At 35.4% G+C, this 16712-nt stretch overlaps 1 long non-coding RNA gene across 1 annotated transcript; it reads right to left on the bottom strand.

The window, feature by feature from the left end:
- Positions 1-8964: 8964 nt before the first annotated feature.
- LOC110863721 lies at positions 8965-11616 on the bottom strand. Its single transcript, XR_002549316.2, has 3 exons — positions 11372-11616; positions 9581-9638; positions 8965-9099 (listed from the first exon to the last, which is right to left on the bottom strand). It is a non-coding gene; the product is annotated as an uncharacterized LOC110863721 (long non-coding RNA).
- Positions 11617-16712: the final 5096 nt, after the last annotated feature.

The raw sequence follows: 16712 nt of genomic DNA, 5'->3' as shown, positions 1-16712 counted from the left end.
TTTTTTCTTAGTTATGTTTATGTTTATAATTTTTTTTCTTCTAAACATTGAAAATAGTTTAACCTTTAAGTTAGGTTTCTGCCTCTTAAAATGAGAAAGGATAATAGTTTAGAATTATTGGTACATTAAAACCTCTATAAATTGATAAAGTTGAAACCAAGATATTTTTTAATTTAGTGAGATATTATTATATCGATAAATTTATAATTTATTAATTTAAAGAGATACGTATGACCTTTAAATTTCCAAGTCCAATGTACATTTACAAATTGAATTTTGTTTAAGTTTGTTGTTTTTAATACAAAAAGTTAGCTAATGGTACCAAAAAATAATTACAAAAACAAGTTTCAATGCACATTTCGTAGAATTTAGAATCTTTTAGTAATTATTAATTTATAGTTTCGTTGGGACCAATATATATACACTGGGATTTTAAAAAAAGTTATTATCTTATTATTTTATCGTTTGGGGTCTAATTGTGTACCGGGCCCAAGTTAGAACTGGACAAATTATTAATTTTATCGAGATTATTAATTTATGAAGTATTAATTTATATAGGTTTTACTGTATAATAGTGTAGAGATAAACGTTACCATTCAGAAAAACAAATAAATAATAAGATTTGTCATCAGTAACCGTTCATCTAGATTGACAAGTCCTAACCAAGAAGCCGACTCACTAGCTTTATTATATTTTCTTGAACGGTAAATTTGGGTCACTGACGGACCACTGGAGTATTATCGTGTCATCAGTGGATCCACCCGATCATATCAATCTCCACTAGACAATAATGCTTATACACCAATTCATGAGGAAACTCAATAAATCTAGAAAAAACTTCCTTATAAAATTTGAACCCAGAACCTCATAGTCGTTAAGCCTTATCTCAATTACAAGTTATATGGATGTATGTACAATACAGAGTATTCAAATTTACAACTTCCACCTTTTTGTATTATTTTTTTATTTTTATTTCAACGGGAACAACTTTTTAACTTTTAAATAACAATAAACTAATTATTTTTACCAAAAATCAAAACGAATTAAGCAATTGGATCAGAGTATTCGAGATAAAGTCCATTAAATCAGGAAACAAAATAGTGAAAATACTACAAACATGATCAAAAAAATATAGAGTAACTTGTCATTTTGGTCCAAGTGGTTTGAGCACTTTTATCATTTTAGTCTAAATCTCAAACTTTTTAAATCTGAGTCCTGTGGTTTCGTTTTTGTTGCCATTTTGGTTCAAAACTCAAAAAACCCCTTAATTGACTGTTGAAAGCTGCCTATTTTGTCTTCTTGTTCAGGGGCAAATTGATCATTTTATGAGTTATTATAACAAATAAAAATAAAAAAAAATCTCAAAACACATCTATCTCTCTTTAAACTCTCTGCACTCTCTCTCTCTCTCTAAACACACCTCACTTCTGACTCTCTCTCTTCTCTCTCTCTATAACACCACCCGATCCAGGAACTCCACCACCTATGAACAATCTGACGACGAAATCGATGAACAACAACAACAACAACAAAACATCGACGAAGAACGCGGTGTTTCTTTCTCTAGGTTTTGACATTTTTGAGAGGTTTCTCTCTCTAGATTGGGGGTTTTGAGGTGTTTCTCTCTCTAGGTTTTGTGGTTGTGGGAGAATGACGAAAGGTGACAGGTGGTGGTTGTCGATGGTTTAATATAACAACCCTCCTAAAATATTTCCGACACCCCTAATATATTTAGAGCATCCCAACACGTCTTAAAATACGCCTCGTATACGAAAAACTGGGCCCAAAATACATTTATATAATTAAAAATAAAATAAAATAAAAACAAAAACCTAAGGTCGCTCACGGGCCGCGACTTCGCGGGGCGCGGCAGCTCGATATCAGGGCGACACCCCAACGCCCCACGTGTCACTAACGTGTTAGGTCTAGGGTTTGAGTCAGCCGAGCTAGGGCCTACCCTAGTGGGTCTCGCGGGCCGCGATGGCATAGCCTTCGACTTACGCGGGGCGCGACAAGGTGGTCGAACAGAACTATAAATAGGAGGCATCGGCTTTCATTTTTCGACGCTCATTCACACAATTCTCTCTCAATTTCGATAGTGTAGAAGTAATACCCGGGCATTATACCCCCTTAATTAGCGAAGACCTGCCTCGTTGTATGATGTGTGTAAAATGCAACATATAAATTACATCAAATGAGGCATAAAACTAACCCTTTTTAAGTACTAATGTTGGAAAAAGTGTATTTTTGTCTTCCTTTTGTATTTTCAGGATGAAATGAGCTCAAATTAACAAAAGAAGCAAAAAGACAGCTAAATCTAACATAAATACAAGAAAAGGAACAAAAGTGGATTGCCCGACCCAATTGACAGCATCCTCCCAAGCAAAACAAAGAAGACAGAAGACTGAACACACCCCGTGCTCAGCGAGCACGGGGCCGTGCCGAAGAAGCAGTAGAAAAGACAAACCTGTAGAAGCTTCTATTGCTCACCACGGGGCCGTGCCCAGTGAACACGGGGGCGTGCCCAAAGTACTGCAGGCGCATTAATTGTAATTGCGAATTACAATCAATGAGGAGAGATAGTGTCAGACGGGCACGGGGCCGTGCCCAGCGGACATGGGGCCGTGCCCAGGCTTCTGTTCAGCCTATAAATAGGAGTGCTTGGAGCCATTGCAACTCATCCCTTGGCACACCACCTCTCTCACACTTCACCCACCACCCACCACCACCATAACACCATCATCCATTGTCCATCACAAAGTGTGTGAGTCGTCTCGGGATCCAAGATTGATTGTAAGAGTTCTTGACAATCAAGGCATGTTTGCCTAAGTCTCTTACATCACTTGGTGAAGACAAGTGTTTAGTATAATACTTTTTATTTTTAGTCTTTTGCACTTCTTAATTGGTTTTGTATTAATGACTTTAATAACTAGTTTCTTATGTTGAAGGTGATTCTTCCTTATCGTTTGTCCGTGGTGTCTTGGCATTATTTTACTGTCTATATAAAATAAAAGATTTTCACCATTCATATCTCCCGGTCTATATGGAGGTATGTTGGCTACCTGGTCGGGGGTTAAGGGAACGGTTTGGTAAGAGTCTTGCCCTTGTTCAGCGTTTAGAGGTCCTGCAAGGGACCTGGGTCAAATTTAGTAGGATCCCCTTCAATACCCAAAGGTATTGGATGGCGGGGATCCAAACTCTTTGACCCCCTCATAAGTTAACTACTATTAATACTATAACCCAGCTATTTAGGACTGTATCCCTGCTGAGTCAGACTACTTAGTCGAGGGTAACGTTGCCTTCAAAAGAGGGGCCTACCATAATTTGCATTAATAACTTAATTAATTCATTATCTTTCAATAATCCAACCCTTTAGGAATGTATCCTTGCTGACTCAAACTACTGGGTTGAGGGTAACGTTGCCTTCAAAAGAGGGGCCTACTACAATAACTAAGATAATCTCTTAAACAAGTGCAAAAGTGCGAAAATAATCAAAGGTTATACTAACAAACGAGTCGGATCCAAGTGATTCATCTTGTCTATCTGTTTTTATTTTTATTTTATTTTTCAGCATTTAGTTACTTTTATTTTCTTAGTTTAAAAAATCTTTTTCTAACATTTTGATTTGATTAGACGTTGAGGATAAGCCGGTACTAAAAGCTCTTGTGTCCTTGGACGACCTCGGTATCTTACCAACACTATACTACGTCCACGATGGGTGCACTTGCCCATATGTGTGTTTAGTGTTAGTAAATATCGTGTTTTATAAATTTAAAACTTGGCTAAAGTGTAAAAAGGGCTTAAAATATATACCTAAAACATATACACACCAACGCACATCATTGTAAGTATCATAACCCCGGTTACGTATTAGATACGCTGCTCGATTGATCTAGTGTTCCGTAACGGCTGTCGAGGCTCGGCCCGACGTAGTAATTAAAGTAGAAAAATAAACAAATGTAATTGCGAGATCGCCCTCAATAACTGTAAACTGATAAAACCTGTCTTGATTAAATTAGGATTCACTAACCAGTATTTCCCACTAACAAAATGTTTTTCAACGCGTTTCAGGTAACAAAATGTGAAAGCCAATTAGAAGCCAGTTGGATAGCACTGGAGGCTTGGAAAAGTGGCTATAAAAGTTATCAAAAATAAAGAAGATGTTTATTTCAATAAAATAGGGTTTATGTGGAGAGTTCAAATGAGAAGAAAAAATTTGTAAGAATAAAAAGAATAAGTTTTAAACCAATAGAAATGCTTCATTTTACTACATTTAATATGAGTATTTAATGTTATTAATAAGGGCATATAGGTAAAATTCTAATGTAATTAATTAGTTAACTATTTTAAAACTTGTAACTTAATTTTAAATATACTCTTTCAAGATAAAATACTTTAAGGTGAAGGACAAATTTCGACATCTGTAGGATAAATTTTAGTATGTGTATGATAAATTCTTAAATGTGTATGATAAATTTAGATATGCGTAGGGTAAATTTCGGTAAGTGTAAGATATGTAGAATAAATTTTGAAATGTGTAGGATAAAATGTTTTTTGCTTTATTAATGAGTGTTGACATAATTAATGGGAGGAGTTATAAACTATTAATGTTTTACCATTATGCCCTTTCTTCTTTTTCTTCTCACGTTAAATTTCTTCTCAAATGAACCTTCCCCTAGGGTTTATCCCTATAAACATGTTTGTAAACTTGGGTTTTATCCCAATATATTTATTAATACAAAATGCGGTGTTTTACTCTGATAAAATATTTCCTAACTACGGTCCTGATGTAAATTCCGCTGCCAAATAATGATAAACACCGACACCATCTCTAAGTAGGCCGTGGCCGCCCGCCTCTCGGGGCAGGGGTCGGGGGTTGCGACATTTAAACACGGTGGATGTTGCTATGGTTGTTGCAGGTGGTTTGACGGTGGCAGAGGTAGGTAGAGGTGGAAAGGAGGTGGTGTGGGTGTACGGTGGTGGTGGGTACGTAGAACGCGCAGAGAATTAGAACGAGGAGAAGGACGGTGATCCAGAGGCAGCAACAGCAGCGGTGCTGACGGCGACTTCGGTTTCGCCTTCAACGATAGCAATTTCTCCGATCGTACTCTTCGAATCGAGATTGTTTGTGAATCCGCTGAGGCTAGACTTGATAGAGAAGGTTGCACTATTATTGTTAATTGGGCGCAGAATCGCAAGCGCCTGGGAGAAAACGGTATCGTTTTGGAACTATTTTGTATCTATTTTCTATCTATTCGTTGTTGTTGATGTAATTATTCTGATGTTAATTAGTTAAAATATAATATTAGTTAATGGAGTTGCTGGTGGATTTTAAATTTTTAGTGTTAATTTTGGTTTGATTGTGAGTAATTTGGTTAAGTTCTTTTGGAGAAGATGATCGTTTGGAGGAGATTATCATAGAACAGAGCTGGGTAATTTTATCTGGGTCCCTGTGGAAGATGATCTGTTTTGAGTTCTTGATCTGGGTTTTTCTTAAATATCCATTTACCCATTAAAAGCAGTTCATAACATTATATTTATGAAATGACCAATTTACCCCTGAACAAAAAGACAAAATAGGCAGGTTGCAACAGTGAAAAAAATGGGGTTTTTTAATTTTGGACCAAAATGGCAACAAAAACGAAACCACAGGGACCCAGATTTAAAAAGTTTGAGATTTTGACTAAAATGGCAAAAGTGCCCAAACCACAGGGACCAAAATGGCAGTTTACTCAAAAATATATTACATAAGAATTAAAATATAGTTACACTAGGTGAACTTTTAAGTTTGCCTTTTCTTATAATTTGAGAGCAGGGGCGGATCTATAGCAATTTTAAGTTTGCCTTTTCTTATATTTTTTGTCTTTAAAAAACAATTATTTTTAGGTGAACTTTGTTTATTTGGTAGAATAATAAATAATTCCAGAATATCATTGAAATATAAAATATATTTTAGAAATATTTTTATTTGCTACAATTGAATCTTGAATACTCGTTAAAATGATGTAAAATAAAGTTTATTATTTGTTTGAAATAATGTGGAAATAAAATGTGCATAGTTGCATACCGTTATAACTAAAACATGGGTTCCGTTGGGCCAACCTGGATTCTCACTGTATTATTCTGGAGTCCAACAGAGGTTACAAAATACAACATAAATATAATAACATATGACCCAAATTATATAAGAGAAATTACTTAAATATAAAATTTATAAGTTGTATATAATAAATATAGTTAGTACATATTATTATTTTTCTAGTAATTCAACTTTTTCGTATTGTTCATAGTTCCAACAAATTCAAACACTTCAACAAAGTTTCCGAATTATAATTAGAACAAGTTCTAATTTAATTATATTTTCAAAAACTCAAAATCATAATTAAACTAAATAATATTTGGTAAAAAGGATTATCTATAATTAATTAGAAGAGATTAAATTAAAATTATAATTATCCATAAGACATGGCCTAATATGATGACAACTGTCCTCAAAGTGGTTTCTTTTATTATATGTACTAGCGGTAAGACCCGTGTGCAAACATGGGTCGTTTCTTAGTAAACCATGCATAACACATATTGACAGAACATATAGATATGTGTATAGATATTTTACCAAAACGTGTTATTTATTATAGCTAAAAGACAACTATATAAGTAAATATAAAAGATTTTAACAAACTTAATAAAAGATGTCTAACAAACTTAAAGTTTAGATTGTGCAAACACGAGTGGTTTCTTAGAAAACCATGCATAACAAATATAAACGATGATTATAGTTATATTTATGTAGACTTATAAATAAATTAAATAAATAAGTCAGTCAGTAAATACTTAAAGTTTAGAGTATAAAAACTTAAAGTTTAGATTCTGCTGAGTCTTGTTTTTCTTCTGTAAATGTCTGAAAAACCATTTTGATGATGTAATCTTCTTGGGCCTTGTCTTCTTTTGTTAATTCATCCATCTGCTTTTCTTTACTTCTTTGATAAAGGATGCTAGCATGTGGAGCAGTGGGTCTCCTGATTTGCAATTTTTGTTGTTTGACTGGAACCACTGCTTCCGGATAATCAGGCTTTTTAGGAGCAGTGGGATCTCTCTTCCTTAACTCTTCCAACTTTTTGTAGGTAGCAAACACCTTTTCTTCTCTCCACCTTGTAACCTGGTTTCTTGACCCATAATCAGCAGTTATCAGCTCTTCTTTCATTCTTTTCAGTTTCAAGGTCCTTTGTAGTACATTTTTCTTGAAATTGACCCAAACCGGAGGAGTTTGCTTTACGTTGTCTTGAATCAACTTTTGAATTCTGACTGTCTCCTCTTGCAGTTCACTGATGGTCCATTCTTTGTAATGATACTTTTCTGCCTTGTACTTCTTGTATGCTATTATGTATTCAAGATAGTAATTTCTCATGCTTTCATCATATTTTTCTGATAATTTCTGACAAAAGACTTTTGAGAACTGCTCTAAAGTTCTAACTTTACTGAGCAGATATTGATAATTTCTTTGAATCTCTTTGTCAGACTTTCCCTCTGTATCTCTTTTAGATATATCCTCTGCTTGTTGGGTCTATATTTTGAGATATTCTTCTATATTTCTTGGCAAAGGATAACCTTGAACAGATGGGAGTTTCCTCTTTTCAGGATCATCTTCAGAGTAGAAGGATTTGATTTCCTCCCTGACTGCTGGAAGATCTAGAGGATATTGTACTCCTGCAGGGTCAATGGCAGTGTTTTGATTGAAGAGTTGAACTGAAGATAATGGAACAGGGTTTTGAATGGTGACAAGGGACAGTGGTTGTGTAGATGTTAGAGTTGGGGAAGTGTCATCCTCTACTACATTGTTTGTTATCTTTCTCCTTTTGTGCTTTGGAGAAGTTGGTGGTGTATTTATGGTTTCAGTGGCAGAGATTGAAGTAGTTGGTATCTGATTAACACCTGTTGAAACAACAGGTTTTCCAACCACTGTGGTGACTACAACAGTTGATGTGTCAATTGTTGTTTTCTGCTTTTTGGCAGCTGGATTTTGTGATGGTGTTATTGTTTTTGGTATGACAGTGGATTGACTGTGGGTTGATGTAGTAGTGATGGCAGTTGTTGAGATAACATCTGTTGAAACAACTGAAGTACCAACAATAGAAGTAAGAGGATTCATAACAATAATGGCTGAATGGGCACCTTTAAGATGAGTGTTTCATCTTCCTTATCTTGACAAGAATGTCACCAATCATGATTAATATGAACCATAGGGACCTCGTTCCTACTAATAGAGTGTTTGTCCAAGGCTACCACCTCCGCCTCATTGTCATCATCGAGGTCAGGCATTTTCTGTATCCGAGGGAAAACAACCATCTTTTATGGAATGTCAAGCGTAGGGTTTCACCTAGGGACTACGCCCTACCATAAGCTCATCAACAGATGCGAGGTCAATACGCTAATCCAGAATGATAGAATTTGAATACTAAGATATCATGGTCATGGCGAAATAATCCGTACAACGTATACATGTAATTTTTGGGCAATTGTACTTTTGTGTTCATTGTTTATATCATTTATTGTTTCAGGTTCGACTTATTGTTATCGTGTCTAAACCCCATAGACTTGTACCAAATAAACTAGTCTTTGGTATTATCGTTTCGAACTATCATTTAATACTACTACATAGTATCCTTGCATTTTTGTTTTGTATTAGTGGACACTTTGTAAAAATATTATGTAGAACGCTTGTTGTAAAGGACATCGTTTTGAAATTGTAGACTAGACTCAAAAAGAATCTTAGTTCACTACAATTGATGCTCTGATACCAGGTCTGTCACACCCCGATTTTCGATGTTTATGCGGAAGCGTATGGCGAGGTGTGACGAGAGCGGCAATCGTTACAATCAATCGAGTAAACAACATATTTGAAACATAAAAGATGTTCATCCATACATTTGATTCAAAACCATAATTTACATTACATATGTCTTGTTTGAAAGTTGAAACAACAACTTTAACTACATTATTCAAAGTTTAAAACATAACACTAAAAACGGATGACATCACAAAAGCTTGCGTTCTTGATAACCACTTGAACATATTTTTTCATAGCCGTCCACTAATCTCCTGTAATACATGTTAATTTTGAAAACGTCAACAAAAGTTGAGTGAATTCATGTTATTTTGTTTTCGCATCAAATGAGTCTCCAAAACATTTGAAGTAATAAAATTCGTTTTTGTATAGTATGATAAAAAAGAATTGTATGATCATTAGTGTGTTGCAAGGACACTAATATGTATGCCGAATAGGAGGCAACCAAACCTTGACAATTTATCGTGTGTGTCAACGACACTAGTTTGGACGCAAAGGCACTCTTGACGATCGTGGTTATCGTTGTCGTTAAGAGTGGGGCTTGCCAAAACCCAAATAGATCTATCCGTTTGTTCCTCGGTACTTGTTTATTCATTAATGGCCCCTTTATTTTAACACCTATCCGCATGTGATCAAAATAGCTTCATTGTATTATCATACTATTTGTAACATGTATACATCCCCGAAGTTTAAAACTATAAAAATTCAAAGTAAAAGGGGAAAACATGAACTCACAGATTTGCGTTCCGTGCAAATCTCTATTCGATTCCTTGTTCGCGGTTCGTTTCTCGACCTACAAGTGTTCCAATCTAGTTAGACACTTAGGTTTGTTTTTGTGTATCGTACAAATATTCTATCTTGTATTTTGTTTTTGTGTTTTCGTATATATATAACTTCCTTGTATATATACATTTATTTTATTTTATTTTATTTGTGTTTGAATGGGCTTAATTTATGTTTTAGAATTTAAGTCCATTTTGGGTATTTGGTGCTTATGGGCCTAGCCCAAATAACTTTGTTTAAAAATATGGGTCAAGCCCAAATTGTTTTCTAAAATATATCTAGTCCATAATAGTTTGTAAATATTGGGTTTTTAGCCCAATATTTTGTAAAGTGGGTTTTAGCCTAATTTTGACTAAAAATATATTTTAGTCCATTGTTTTGTAAAAGTGGGCCTAGCCCAAATTTTATTTATGAGAAATGGGCATTAGCCCAATTTTAATTTATGGACTACTTTTAAAATATAAAATTTTGGGCTAGTCAAAAATAATAACAACAATACTTGTATTTTTATAAAAATCTAATTTTTATAAAAATCAATACTTATGCCATAGTTGAATCTTTTTAGTGCATAAATTTGTGTGACGGCTCGTATTTTGTTGTAGTCATTTACTACTTGTCGGTTTTACTTATTCGTATCGTTTGTCCCGTTGTGTCATCCGTCACGTTTTACCATTTACTTTGTTTGTGCCATTTTTGTTTGTCCAAAAGTCCATATAGTCCAATAGTGTCCGAATTTGTCCATTTGTGTTTTCGTGTCCAAGGATTGACATTTTATTTCGTTTTCAAGTTTATATATATATTTTGTAATTTTTATGGATGTGTAATAATTTTGCATTTGTTCCTACTAGAACTAACATATGATGTACATATCAAAAATATACAAACTTATGATACTTGATGAATATTTTTGTAAGTACACATTTTATCCAAAAATATATACTTGTCATTTTTATTTAGAAATCTTTTTATAAAACATGGATTTATGTCTTTGTCCAAAATTTGTTTAACCATGTTCAAGACCTCAAATGTTTGTTTTAGTTACATACTTCTTTGTTTAACAACTTTTAAAACATAACAAAATTTATAAAAATTTTGCCATAGTTTTGTTTGAAATATGGATTTTTTCCCCAAGTTTATACAAAACTTGTTTTCAAATCATTTCAATACAAAACACCATCAAGTATCAATATCTATCAAAATTTGTCAACAAAAGTAGCATGAACATGATATTGTTCTTAACTTTCCCAAAAAGGAAACTTTATTCCTTATTTTTGCCAAAAATTTGTAGAATGAGATTTTATGAAAAACTCTTGTTTTAGATATCTTATAAGGTCATTTGAAGCATAAATATGTATTCAAAACGTTTACTACCAACATATTTCTTGATTTTGATCCTTTCCAGAAATGGAAACTTTATTCAAGAAATATTTCAAAATTTTATTTTCTTGGTTTTAAATGTTTTCTCATATTTTACTAGCATGCATGTTCATAAAAATTCATGTTCATTCCTTTGTTGATGAATCTTGGTTGATCCTACATGCATGTATGTAGATCATATTTTTGAGTAGAAATAACCAAGATTCAAATTTCTTAGGCTTGATTCTCCAAGTTATCTCTTAATCATAGAGATATCATGTTTAAAAATAATGGTTCATTGTTGTTTTCTTGTTATTTTTCAAGTGGGTTTATGATGAACTTGTAAAAGAATCAAAAATAAAAGTGAAACTAGTATGCTTTTCTTACAATTTTTGCAAAGAAACAAAGATGAAGATTTGAAAATCTTGATGATTTATGGCTTCAAGTTCCACCAAAAAGGCTCCTAATAGCTTTACTAAACACCCTTGAGGCTTGTTTCATCCATGGATCTCCATATGTGCAAGAACTCTTGAATTTGAAATTTGAAATGAAAATGGAGTGGGGGTGTTTGGTTTGCACGATTTTGGAGAGAGAGAGAGAGATAGTAGGAGTTGTAGTGTTTTGATGTCTTGGGAATTATGGAAAAATGGTAGAGTGTTGGAGAAGGATTTAGTTTCCCCAAGTACACTAATCATCATATGGTTTCTCCAACACATCAAATTAGAAGATGGTGGCATAGAGGGGCCCACCATAACCGTGAATCATCAAAAAAGGGGGGAGTATTTGCTTATTTTTTTATAAAATTCTTGATTAATATATAAACTTTAGGAACTTTGATATTTTATATAAAAATATCTACAAGGTTTTAAGCTCTAATATTTTAAAGTAGTGTGACACTAGGCAAAACTAGTTCACCAAAATTTTTAGTTTGTAATTCGGGTGAAAAAGTAGGTCCGGGTCCTGTACCGGGTTAAATACTGACACCGTTTTTTGTTTAGATAAATACATAACAAAAATTATTTTTGCACATGTTTTATTATCCAAATAATTAATCCAACTTTTTAGACTAAAAATTTTATTATTTTTGACACGGTTCCGGTACCGGCTTTGCTGACTGGCAGTTTACTGAACTAGCCGCGCCGCTTAACGCAATAAGATTCGATTACGGATTTTGTGTCATTTTTAATACCCATTACATTATTTATGTCAAATAATATTTATTTTTGGGTTTTTTTTTGGACAGTTACTGTTTCATTCTGCGGAATGTTGTATATTTCCGCAGGATTGCTGTATTTTTCTACGGACTGGGACAATTTGGCTTTTAATTGGAATTTTGTAAATAGTAAGGCACATATTATTTTTGGACAAAGATTTTTATAGAATATTTGTGTAGACATAACTGTATATCTTGTTTTCATTGTGTCAGACTGTACCGCGACTAGTACTGACAAGTATTGTTTATTCGCGTTCCTATTGTTAGTCTAGGATATTGTTTCCAATCGCAACGGATTTGTTATCATAATTTACTATGATTTTTGTAATTGCTAGACTTTTAAGACTTTAATTAATTAAAATCAAGTCGTGTACGAGAAAATAAAAATTGAAATAGTTGTTCATGTTGTACGGAATTACTGGAATTTTGCCGTTTGTCACATTCTCCCCCTGTTAAAGAAAATTTCGTCTCGAAATTTTAAGTTGCGTTACTTCTTTGTTGGGACTTTCTTAAACAAATGGGGATACTTCTTCTTGATTTCATCTTTTCGTTCCCATGTGAACTCGGGTCCTCGTTTCGAGTTCCATCAGACTTTGATTAGTTTGATTCGACTTCTCCTCGTTTTGTGAATCTTTGAATCTAGAACCTCAACGGGTTCTTCGATGAAATGGAGTTTGTCGTCTACATGGATTTCGTCCGGGGGAATAATAAGTGATTCATCCGTAAGACACTTTTTCAAATTCGACACATGAAAAGTGTCGTGAACGTTACTGAGTAACTCTGGCAGTTTTAACTTGTAGGCGACGTTTCCAATCTTTTCCAAGATTTCGTAAGTCCTATGTATCTCGGGTTAAGCTTCCCTTGCTTACCGAATCTAGCTACGCCTTTCCATGGCGAGACTTTTAACAACACCTTGTCTCCAACTTCAAAAGACAACGGTTTGCGACGTCTATCCGCGTAGCTTTTCTGTCTGTCTCGAGCCGCCTTGATACGGTCTTGAATCTTGAATATTTTATCGGTAGTTTCTTGAACTAACTCAGGACCTAACATTTGTTTATCGCCTAATTCTGTCCAGCATAGCGGAGATCGACACTTTCGGCCATACAATGCTTCGAATGGTGCGGATTTAATACTCGTGTGATAACTGTTATTGTATGAGAACTCCACTATAGGCAAGTGAGTATCCCAATTTCCACCTAAGTCCATCACACAAGCACGCAACATATCTTCTAGAGTTTGAATTATGCGTTCACTTTGGCCATCTGTTTGGGGATGAAAGGTCGTGCTCAAATTTAATTGGGAACCGAAGGCCTTTTGAAAAGACTTCCAAATCCTTGATATAAAACGACCGTCTCGGTCAGAGATTATCGACACAGGTACACCATGTCTTGCTACAATTTCTCTGAGATAGATTTCAGCTAACTTCTCAGTACTATCTTTCTCACGGATAGGTAAGAAGTGAGCTGACTTGGTTAATCGGTCAACGATTACCCAAATCATGTCGTGACCACGAGAAGTTCTGGGTAATTTAGTTACGAAATCCATAGAAATATGTTCCCATTTCCAATTAGGGATTTCGGGTTGTTGTAGCAAACCAGAAGGTTTTTGGTACTCGGCCTTAACTTTAGCACATGTTAGACATTTTCCAACATATGTCGCAATATCATCTTTGATATTAGGCCATCAATAAAATTCCTTGAGATCATGATACATCTTATCTGTTCCAGGATGTATCGAATACTTGGATTTATGAGCCTCGTCAAGTATTAGGCCTCGAGGACCACCAAAATGAGGAATCCAAATTCTATTCATGAAATATAAGGCTCCGTTCTCTTTCGACTCTAACTGTTCTTCCATACCTCTAAGCATTTCTGCTTTGATATTTTCTGGTTTTAATGCTTCTTGCTGAGCATCAAGAATTCGAGAGGTAAGGTTGTTATGAATTGCTAGCCTTAAAGATCGCACACGCAAAGGTTTAACTCGTTCTTTTCGACTTAGAGCATCCGCGACAACGTTCGCTTTGCCCGGATTATATTTGATCTCACAATCGTAGTCCTTCAACAATTCGACCCATCGTCTTTAGTGCATATTTAACTCTTTCTGGTTAAATATATGTTGAAGACTCTTGTGATCCGTGAATATCGTGCATTTAGTACCATAAAGGTCATGACGCCAAATTTTTAGTGCAAATACCACTGCACCTAACTCTAGGTCGTGTGTGGTATAGTTCCTTTCGTGAAACTTTAGTTGGCGTGATGCGTATGCAATAACTTTTTCCCTTTGCATCAACACGCATCCTAACCCTTGTCGTGAGGCGTCACAATAGACTACGAAATCATCCGTACCGTCTGGGAGTGATAGAATTGGAGCATTACAGAGTTTGTCTTTAAGCAGTTGAAAAGCTTCTTCTTGTTTCTCTCCCCATTCAAATTTCTTATCCTTTTGAGTGAGAGACGTGAGGGATTGTACAGTCTTCGAAAAGTTCTCAATGAACCTTCGATAATAACCGGCCAATCCTAGGAATTGACGTATTTCAGTCGGTGTCTTTGGTGCATTCCAATTCTTTATGGCCTCAATCTTCGATGGATCAACGTGTATGCCTTTCTCGTTGACTACGTGTCCGAGAAATTGAACTTCGCGAAGCCAAAATTCACATTTGGAAAATTTCGCATACAGTTCTCCTTTTTCAACAACTCAAGGATAGTTCTAAGATGGTGCTCGTGTTCACTCTTGTTTCATGAATATATTAATATATCATCGATAAACACTATCACGAATTTGTCAAGGTAAGGCTTGCACACGCGGTTCATTAAGTCCATGAACACCGCTGGTGCATTTGTTAAGCCAAAAGGCATAACAAGGAACTCGCAATGTCCGTAGCGAGTTCGGAATGCCGTTTTTGGAACACTTTCTTCTTGAACTCTGAGTTGATGGTATCCTGATCTCAAATCGATCTTCGAATAATATCTCCATCCTTGAAGTTGATCGAATAGATTATCAATCCTCGGTAATGGATACCGATTCTTGATTGTGAGTTTATTCAACTCCCGATAGTCTATGCACATCCTAAAACTTTCGTCCTTCTTCTTCACGAATAACACTGGAGCTCCCCAAGGTGAGTGGCTTGGTCTGATGAAACCCTTATCCAACAGCTCTTGAAGTTGTGTGGACAATTCTTGCATTTCCAAAGGAGCTAATAGGTATGGAGACTTTGCCACAGGTGCGGCACCTGGAATTAAGTCTATTCAAAATTCGACTTGTTGTTGTGGAGGTATTCCCGACAAGTCTTCTAGAAAGACTTCAGGGAATTCCTTCACAACCGGGATTTCCTCTAGTTAGCTCCTTGACCTTCTTGTCAACAATGTGCGCTAAGAATGCTAAACATCCTTTTCGTAGGCACTTTCGTGTTTTCATACAGGAAATAATTCGTAATGGCATTTCGTTTTTCTCACCGTGAACAAGAAGTGTTTCGTTATTAGGAAGGGGGATTCGAAGGATCTTGTCGTAACATACGACTTCGGCTTAGTTGGTGGATAGCCAATCCATTCCAACTACGATATCAAAACTACCTAGTTGAACGAGCATTAGGTCAATTTTGAATTTTTGTCCTCCTAATTCTAAGGAGCATCCTTTAACAATTTTATCGGTTTCAATCACTTTTCCATTCGCTAATTCGATGGTAAATGGAACAGCTAGTTTAGTTGACTTTAGTCCAAGCATATCTTTAAATTCTAAAGATATAAAACTAAAATCTGCACCAGTATCAAATAAAATATAAGCGAAATGATCGTTGACAGGGAACGTACCGGTGATTACGTTGGGATACTGTCGCGCTTCTTTGGCTCCAACCACAAAGGCTCGTCCGCGGCCTTTGTTTTCTTTGGGACAATCCTTCCTGAAGTGTCCCATATCTCCACAATTAAAAATAGCCTTGGGTTCTCCCTCGTTCGTTACTGTTACCACTGCCTTCTTCCTTCTTAACCACCTTGTTGTTACCCCAACATTTTTTTTGTGCGGTGACCCATTTTCCCACATTTGTCACACTTGATAGTTCGGCAACTACCAGTGTGACGATATCCACACTTATTACACTTAGATGTATTTCCATTATATTTCTTACCACTCGTTTCAGTTGTGGCAACAAATGCCTTGGTTTTTCTTAGTCTTGGGGGTTTTCTTATGTTTGTTGTTTGATGTAGAACCTTTCTGGAAATACGAATACTTTCTCTCATTGTTACCCGAAGAAGATTTCACATGGATCTCCTTTTTAACCGCACCTTTATTCAGTTTTCCCATCCTTACTACATCCTCCTAAGACTTAAGGCAAGAGTTATAGCCTGAGCAATTCTCAATATAGTTCCTCGAGTTCTGTTATTGTTCGCAGTGTGGTTTACTTTGTGTTGTACGATTTCTTCTGCAACTCGCTGGTTCTGTAGAGCATCAAGCTCAGCTCGTGTTGTAGGTAAGGGTTTCGTTTGGGCTTAAAAAGTGTTACTTCGTTCTGGTGCCATGATC

The sequence above is a fragment of the Helianthus annuus genome, chromosome 6 (genome assembly GCF_002127325.2).
Source record: "Helianthus annuus cultivar XRQ/B chromosome 6, HanXRQr2.0-SUNRISE, whole genome shotgun sequence".
Lineage (NCBI taxonomy): Eukaryota > Viridiplantae > Streptophyta > Magnoliopsida > Asterales > Asteraceae > Helianthus > Helianthus annuus.
Note: the sequence above shows the minus strand (reverse complement) of the source record. Positions and strands in the feature narration are given on the sequence as shown.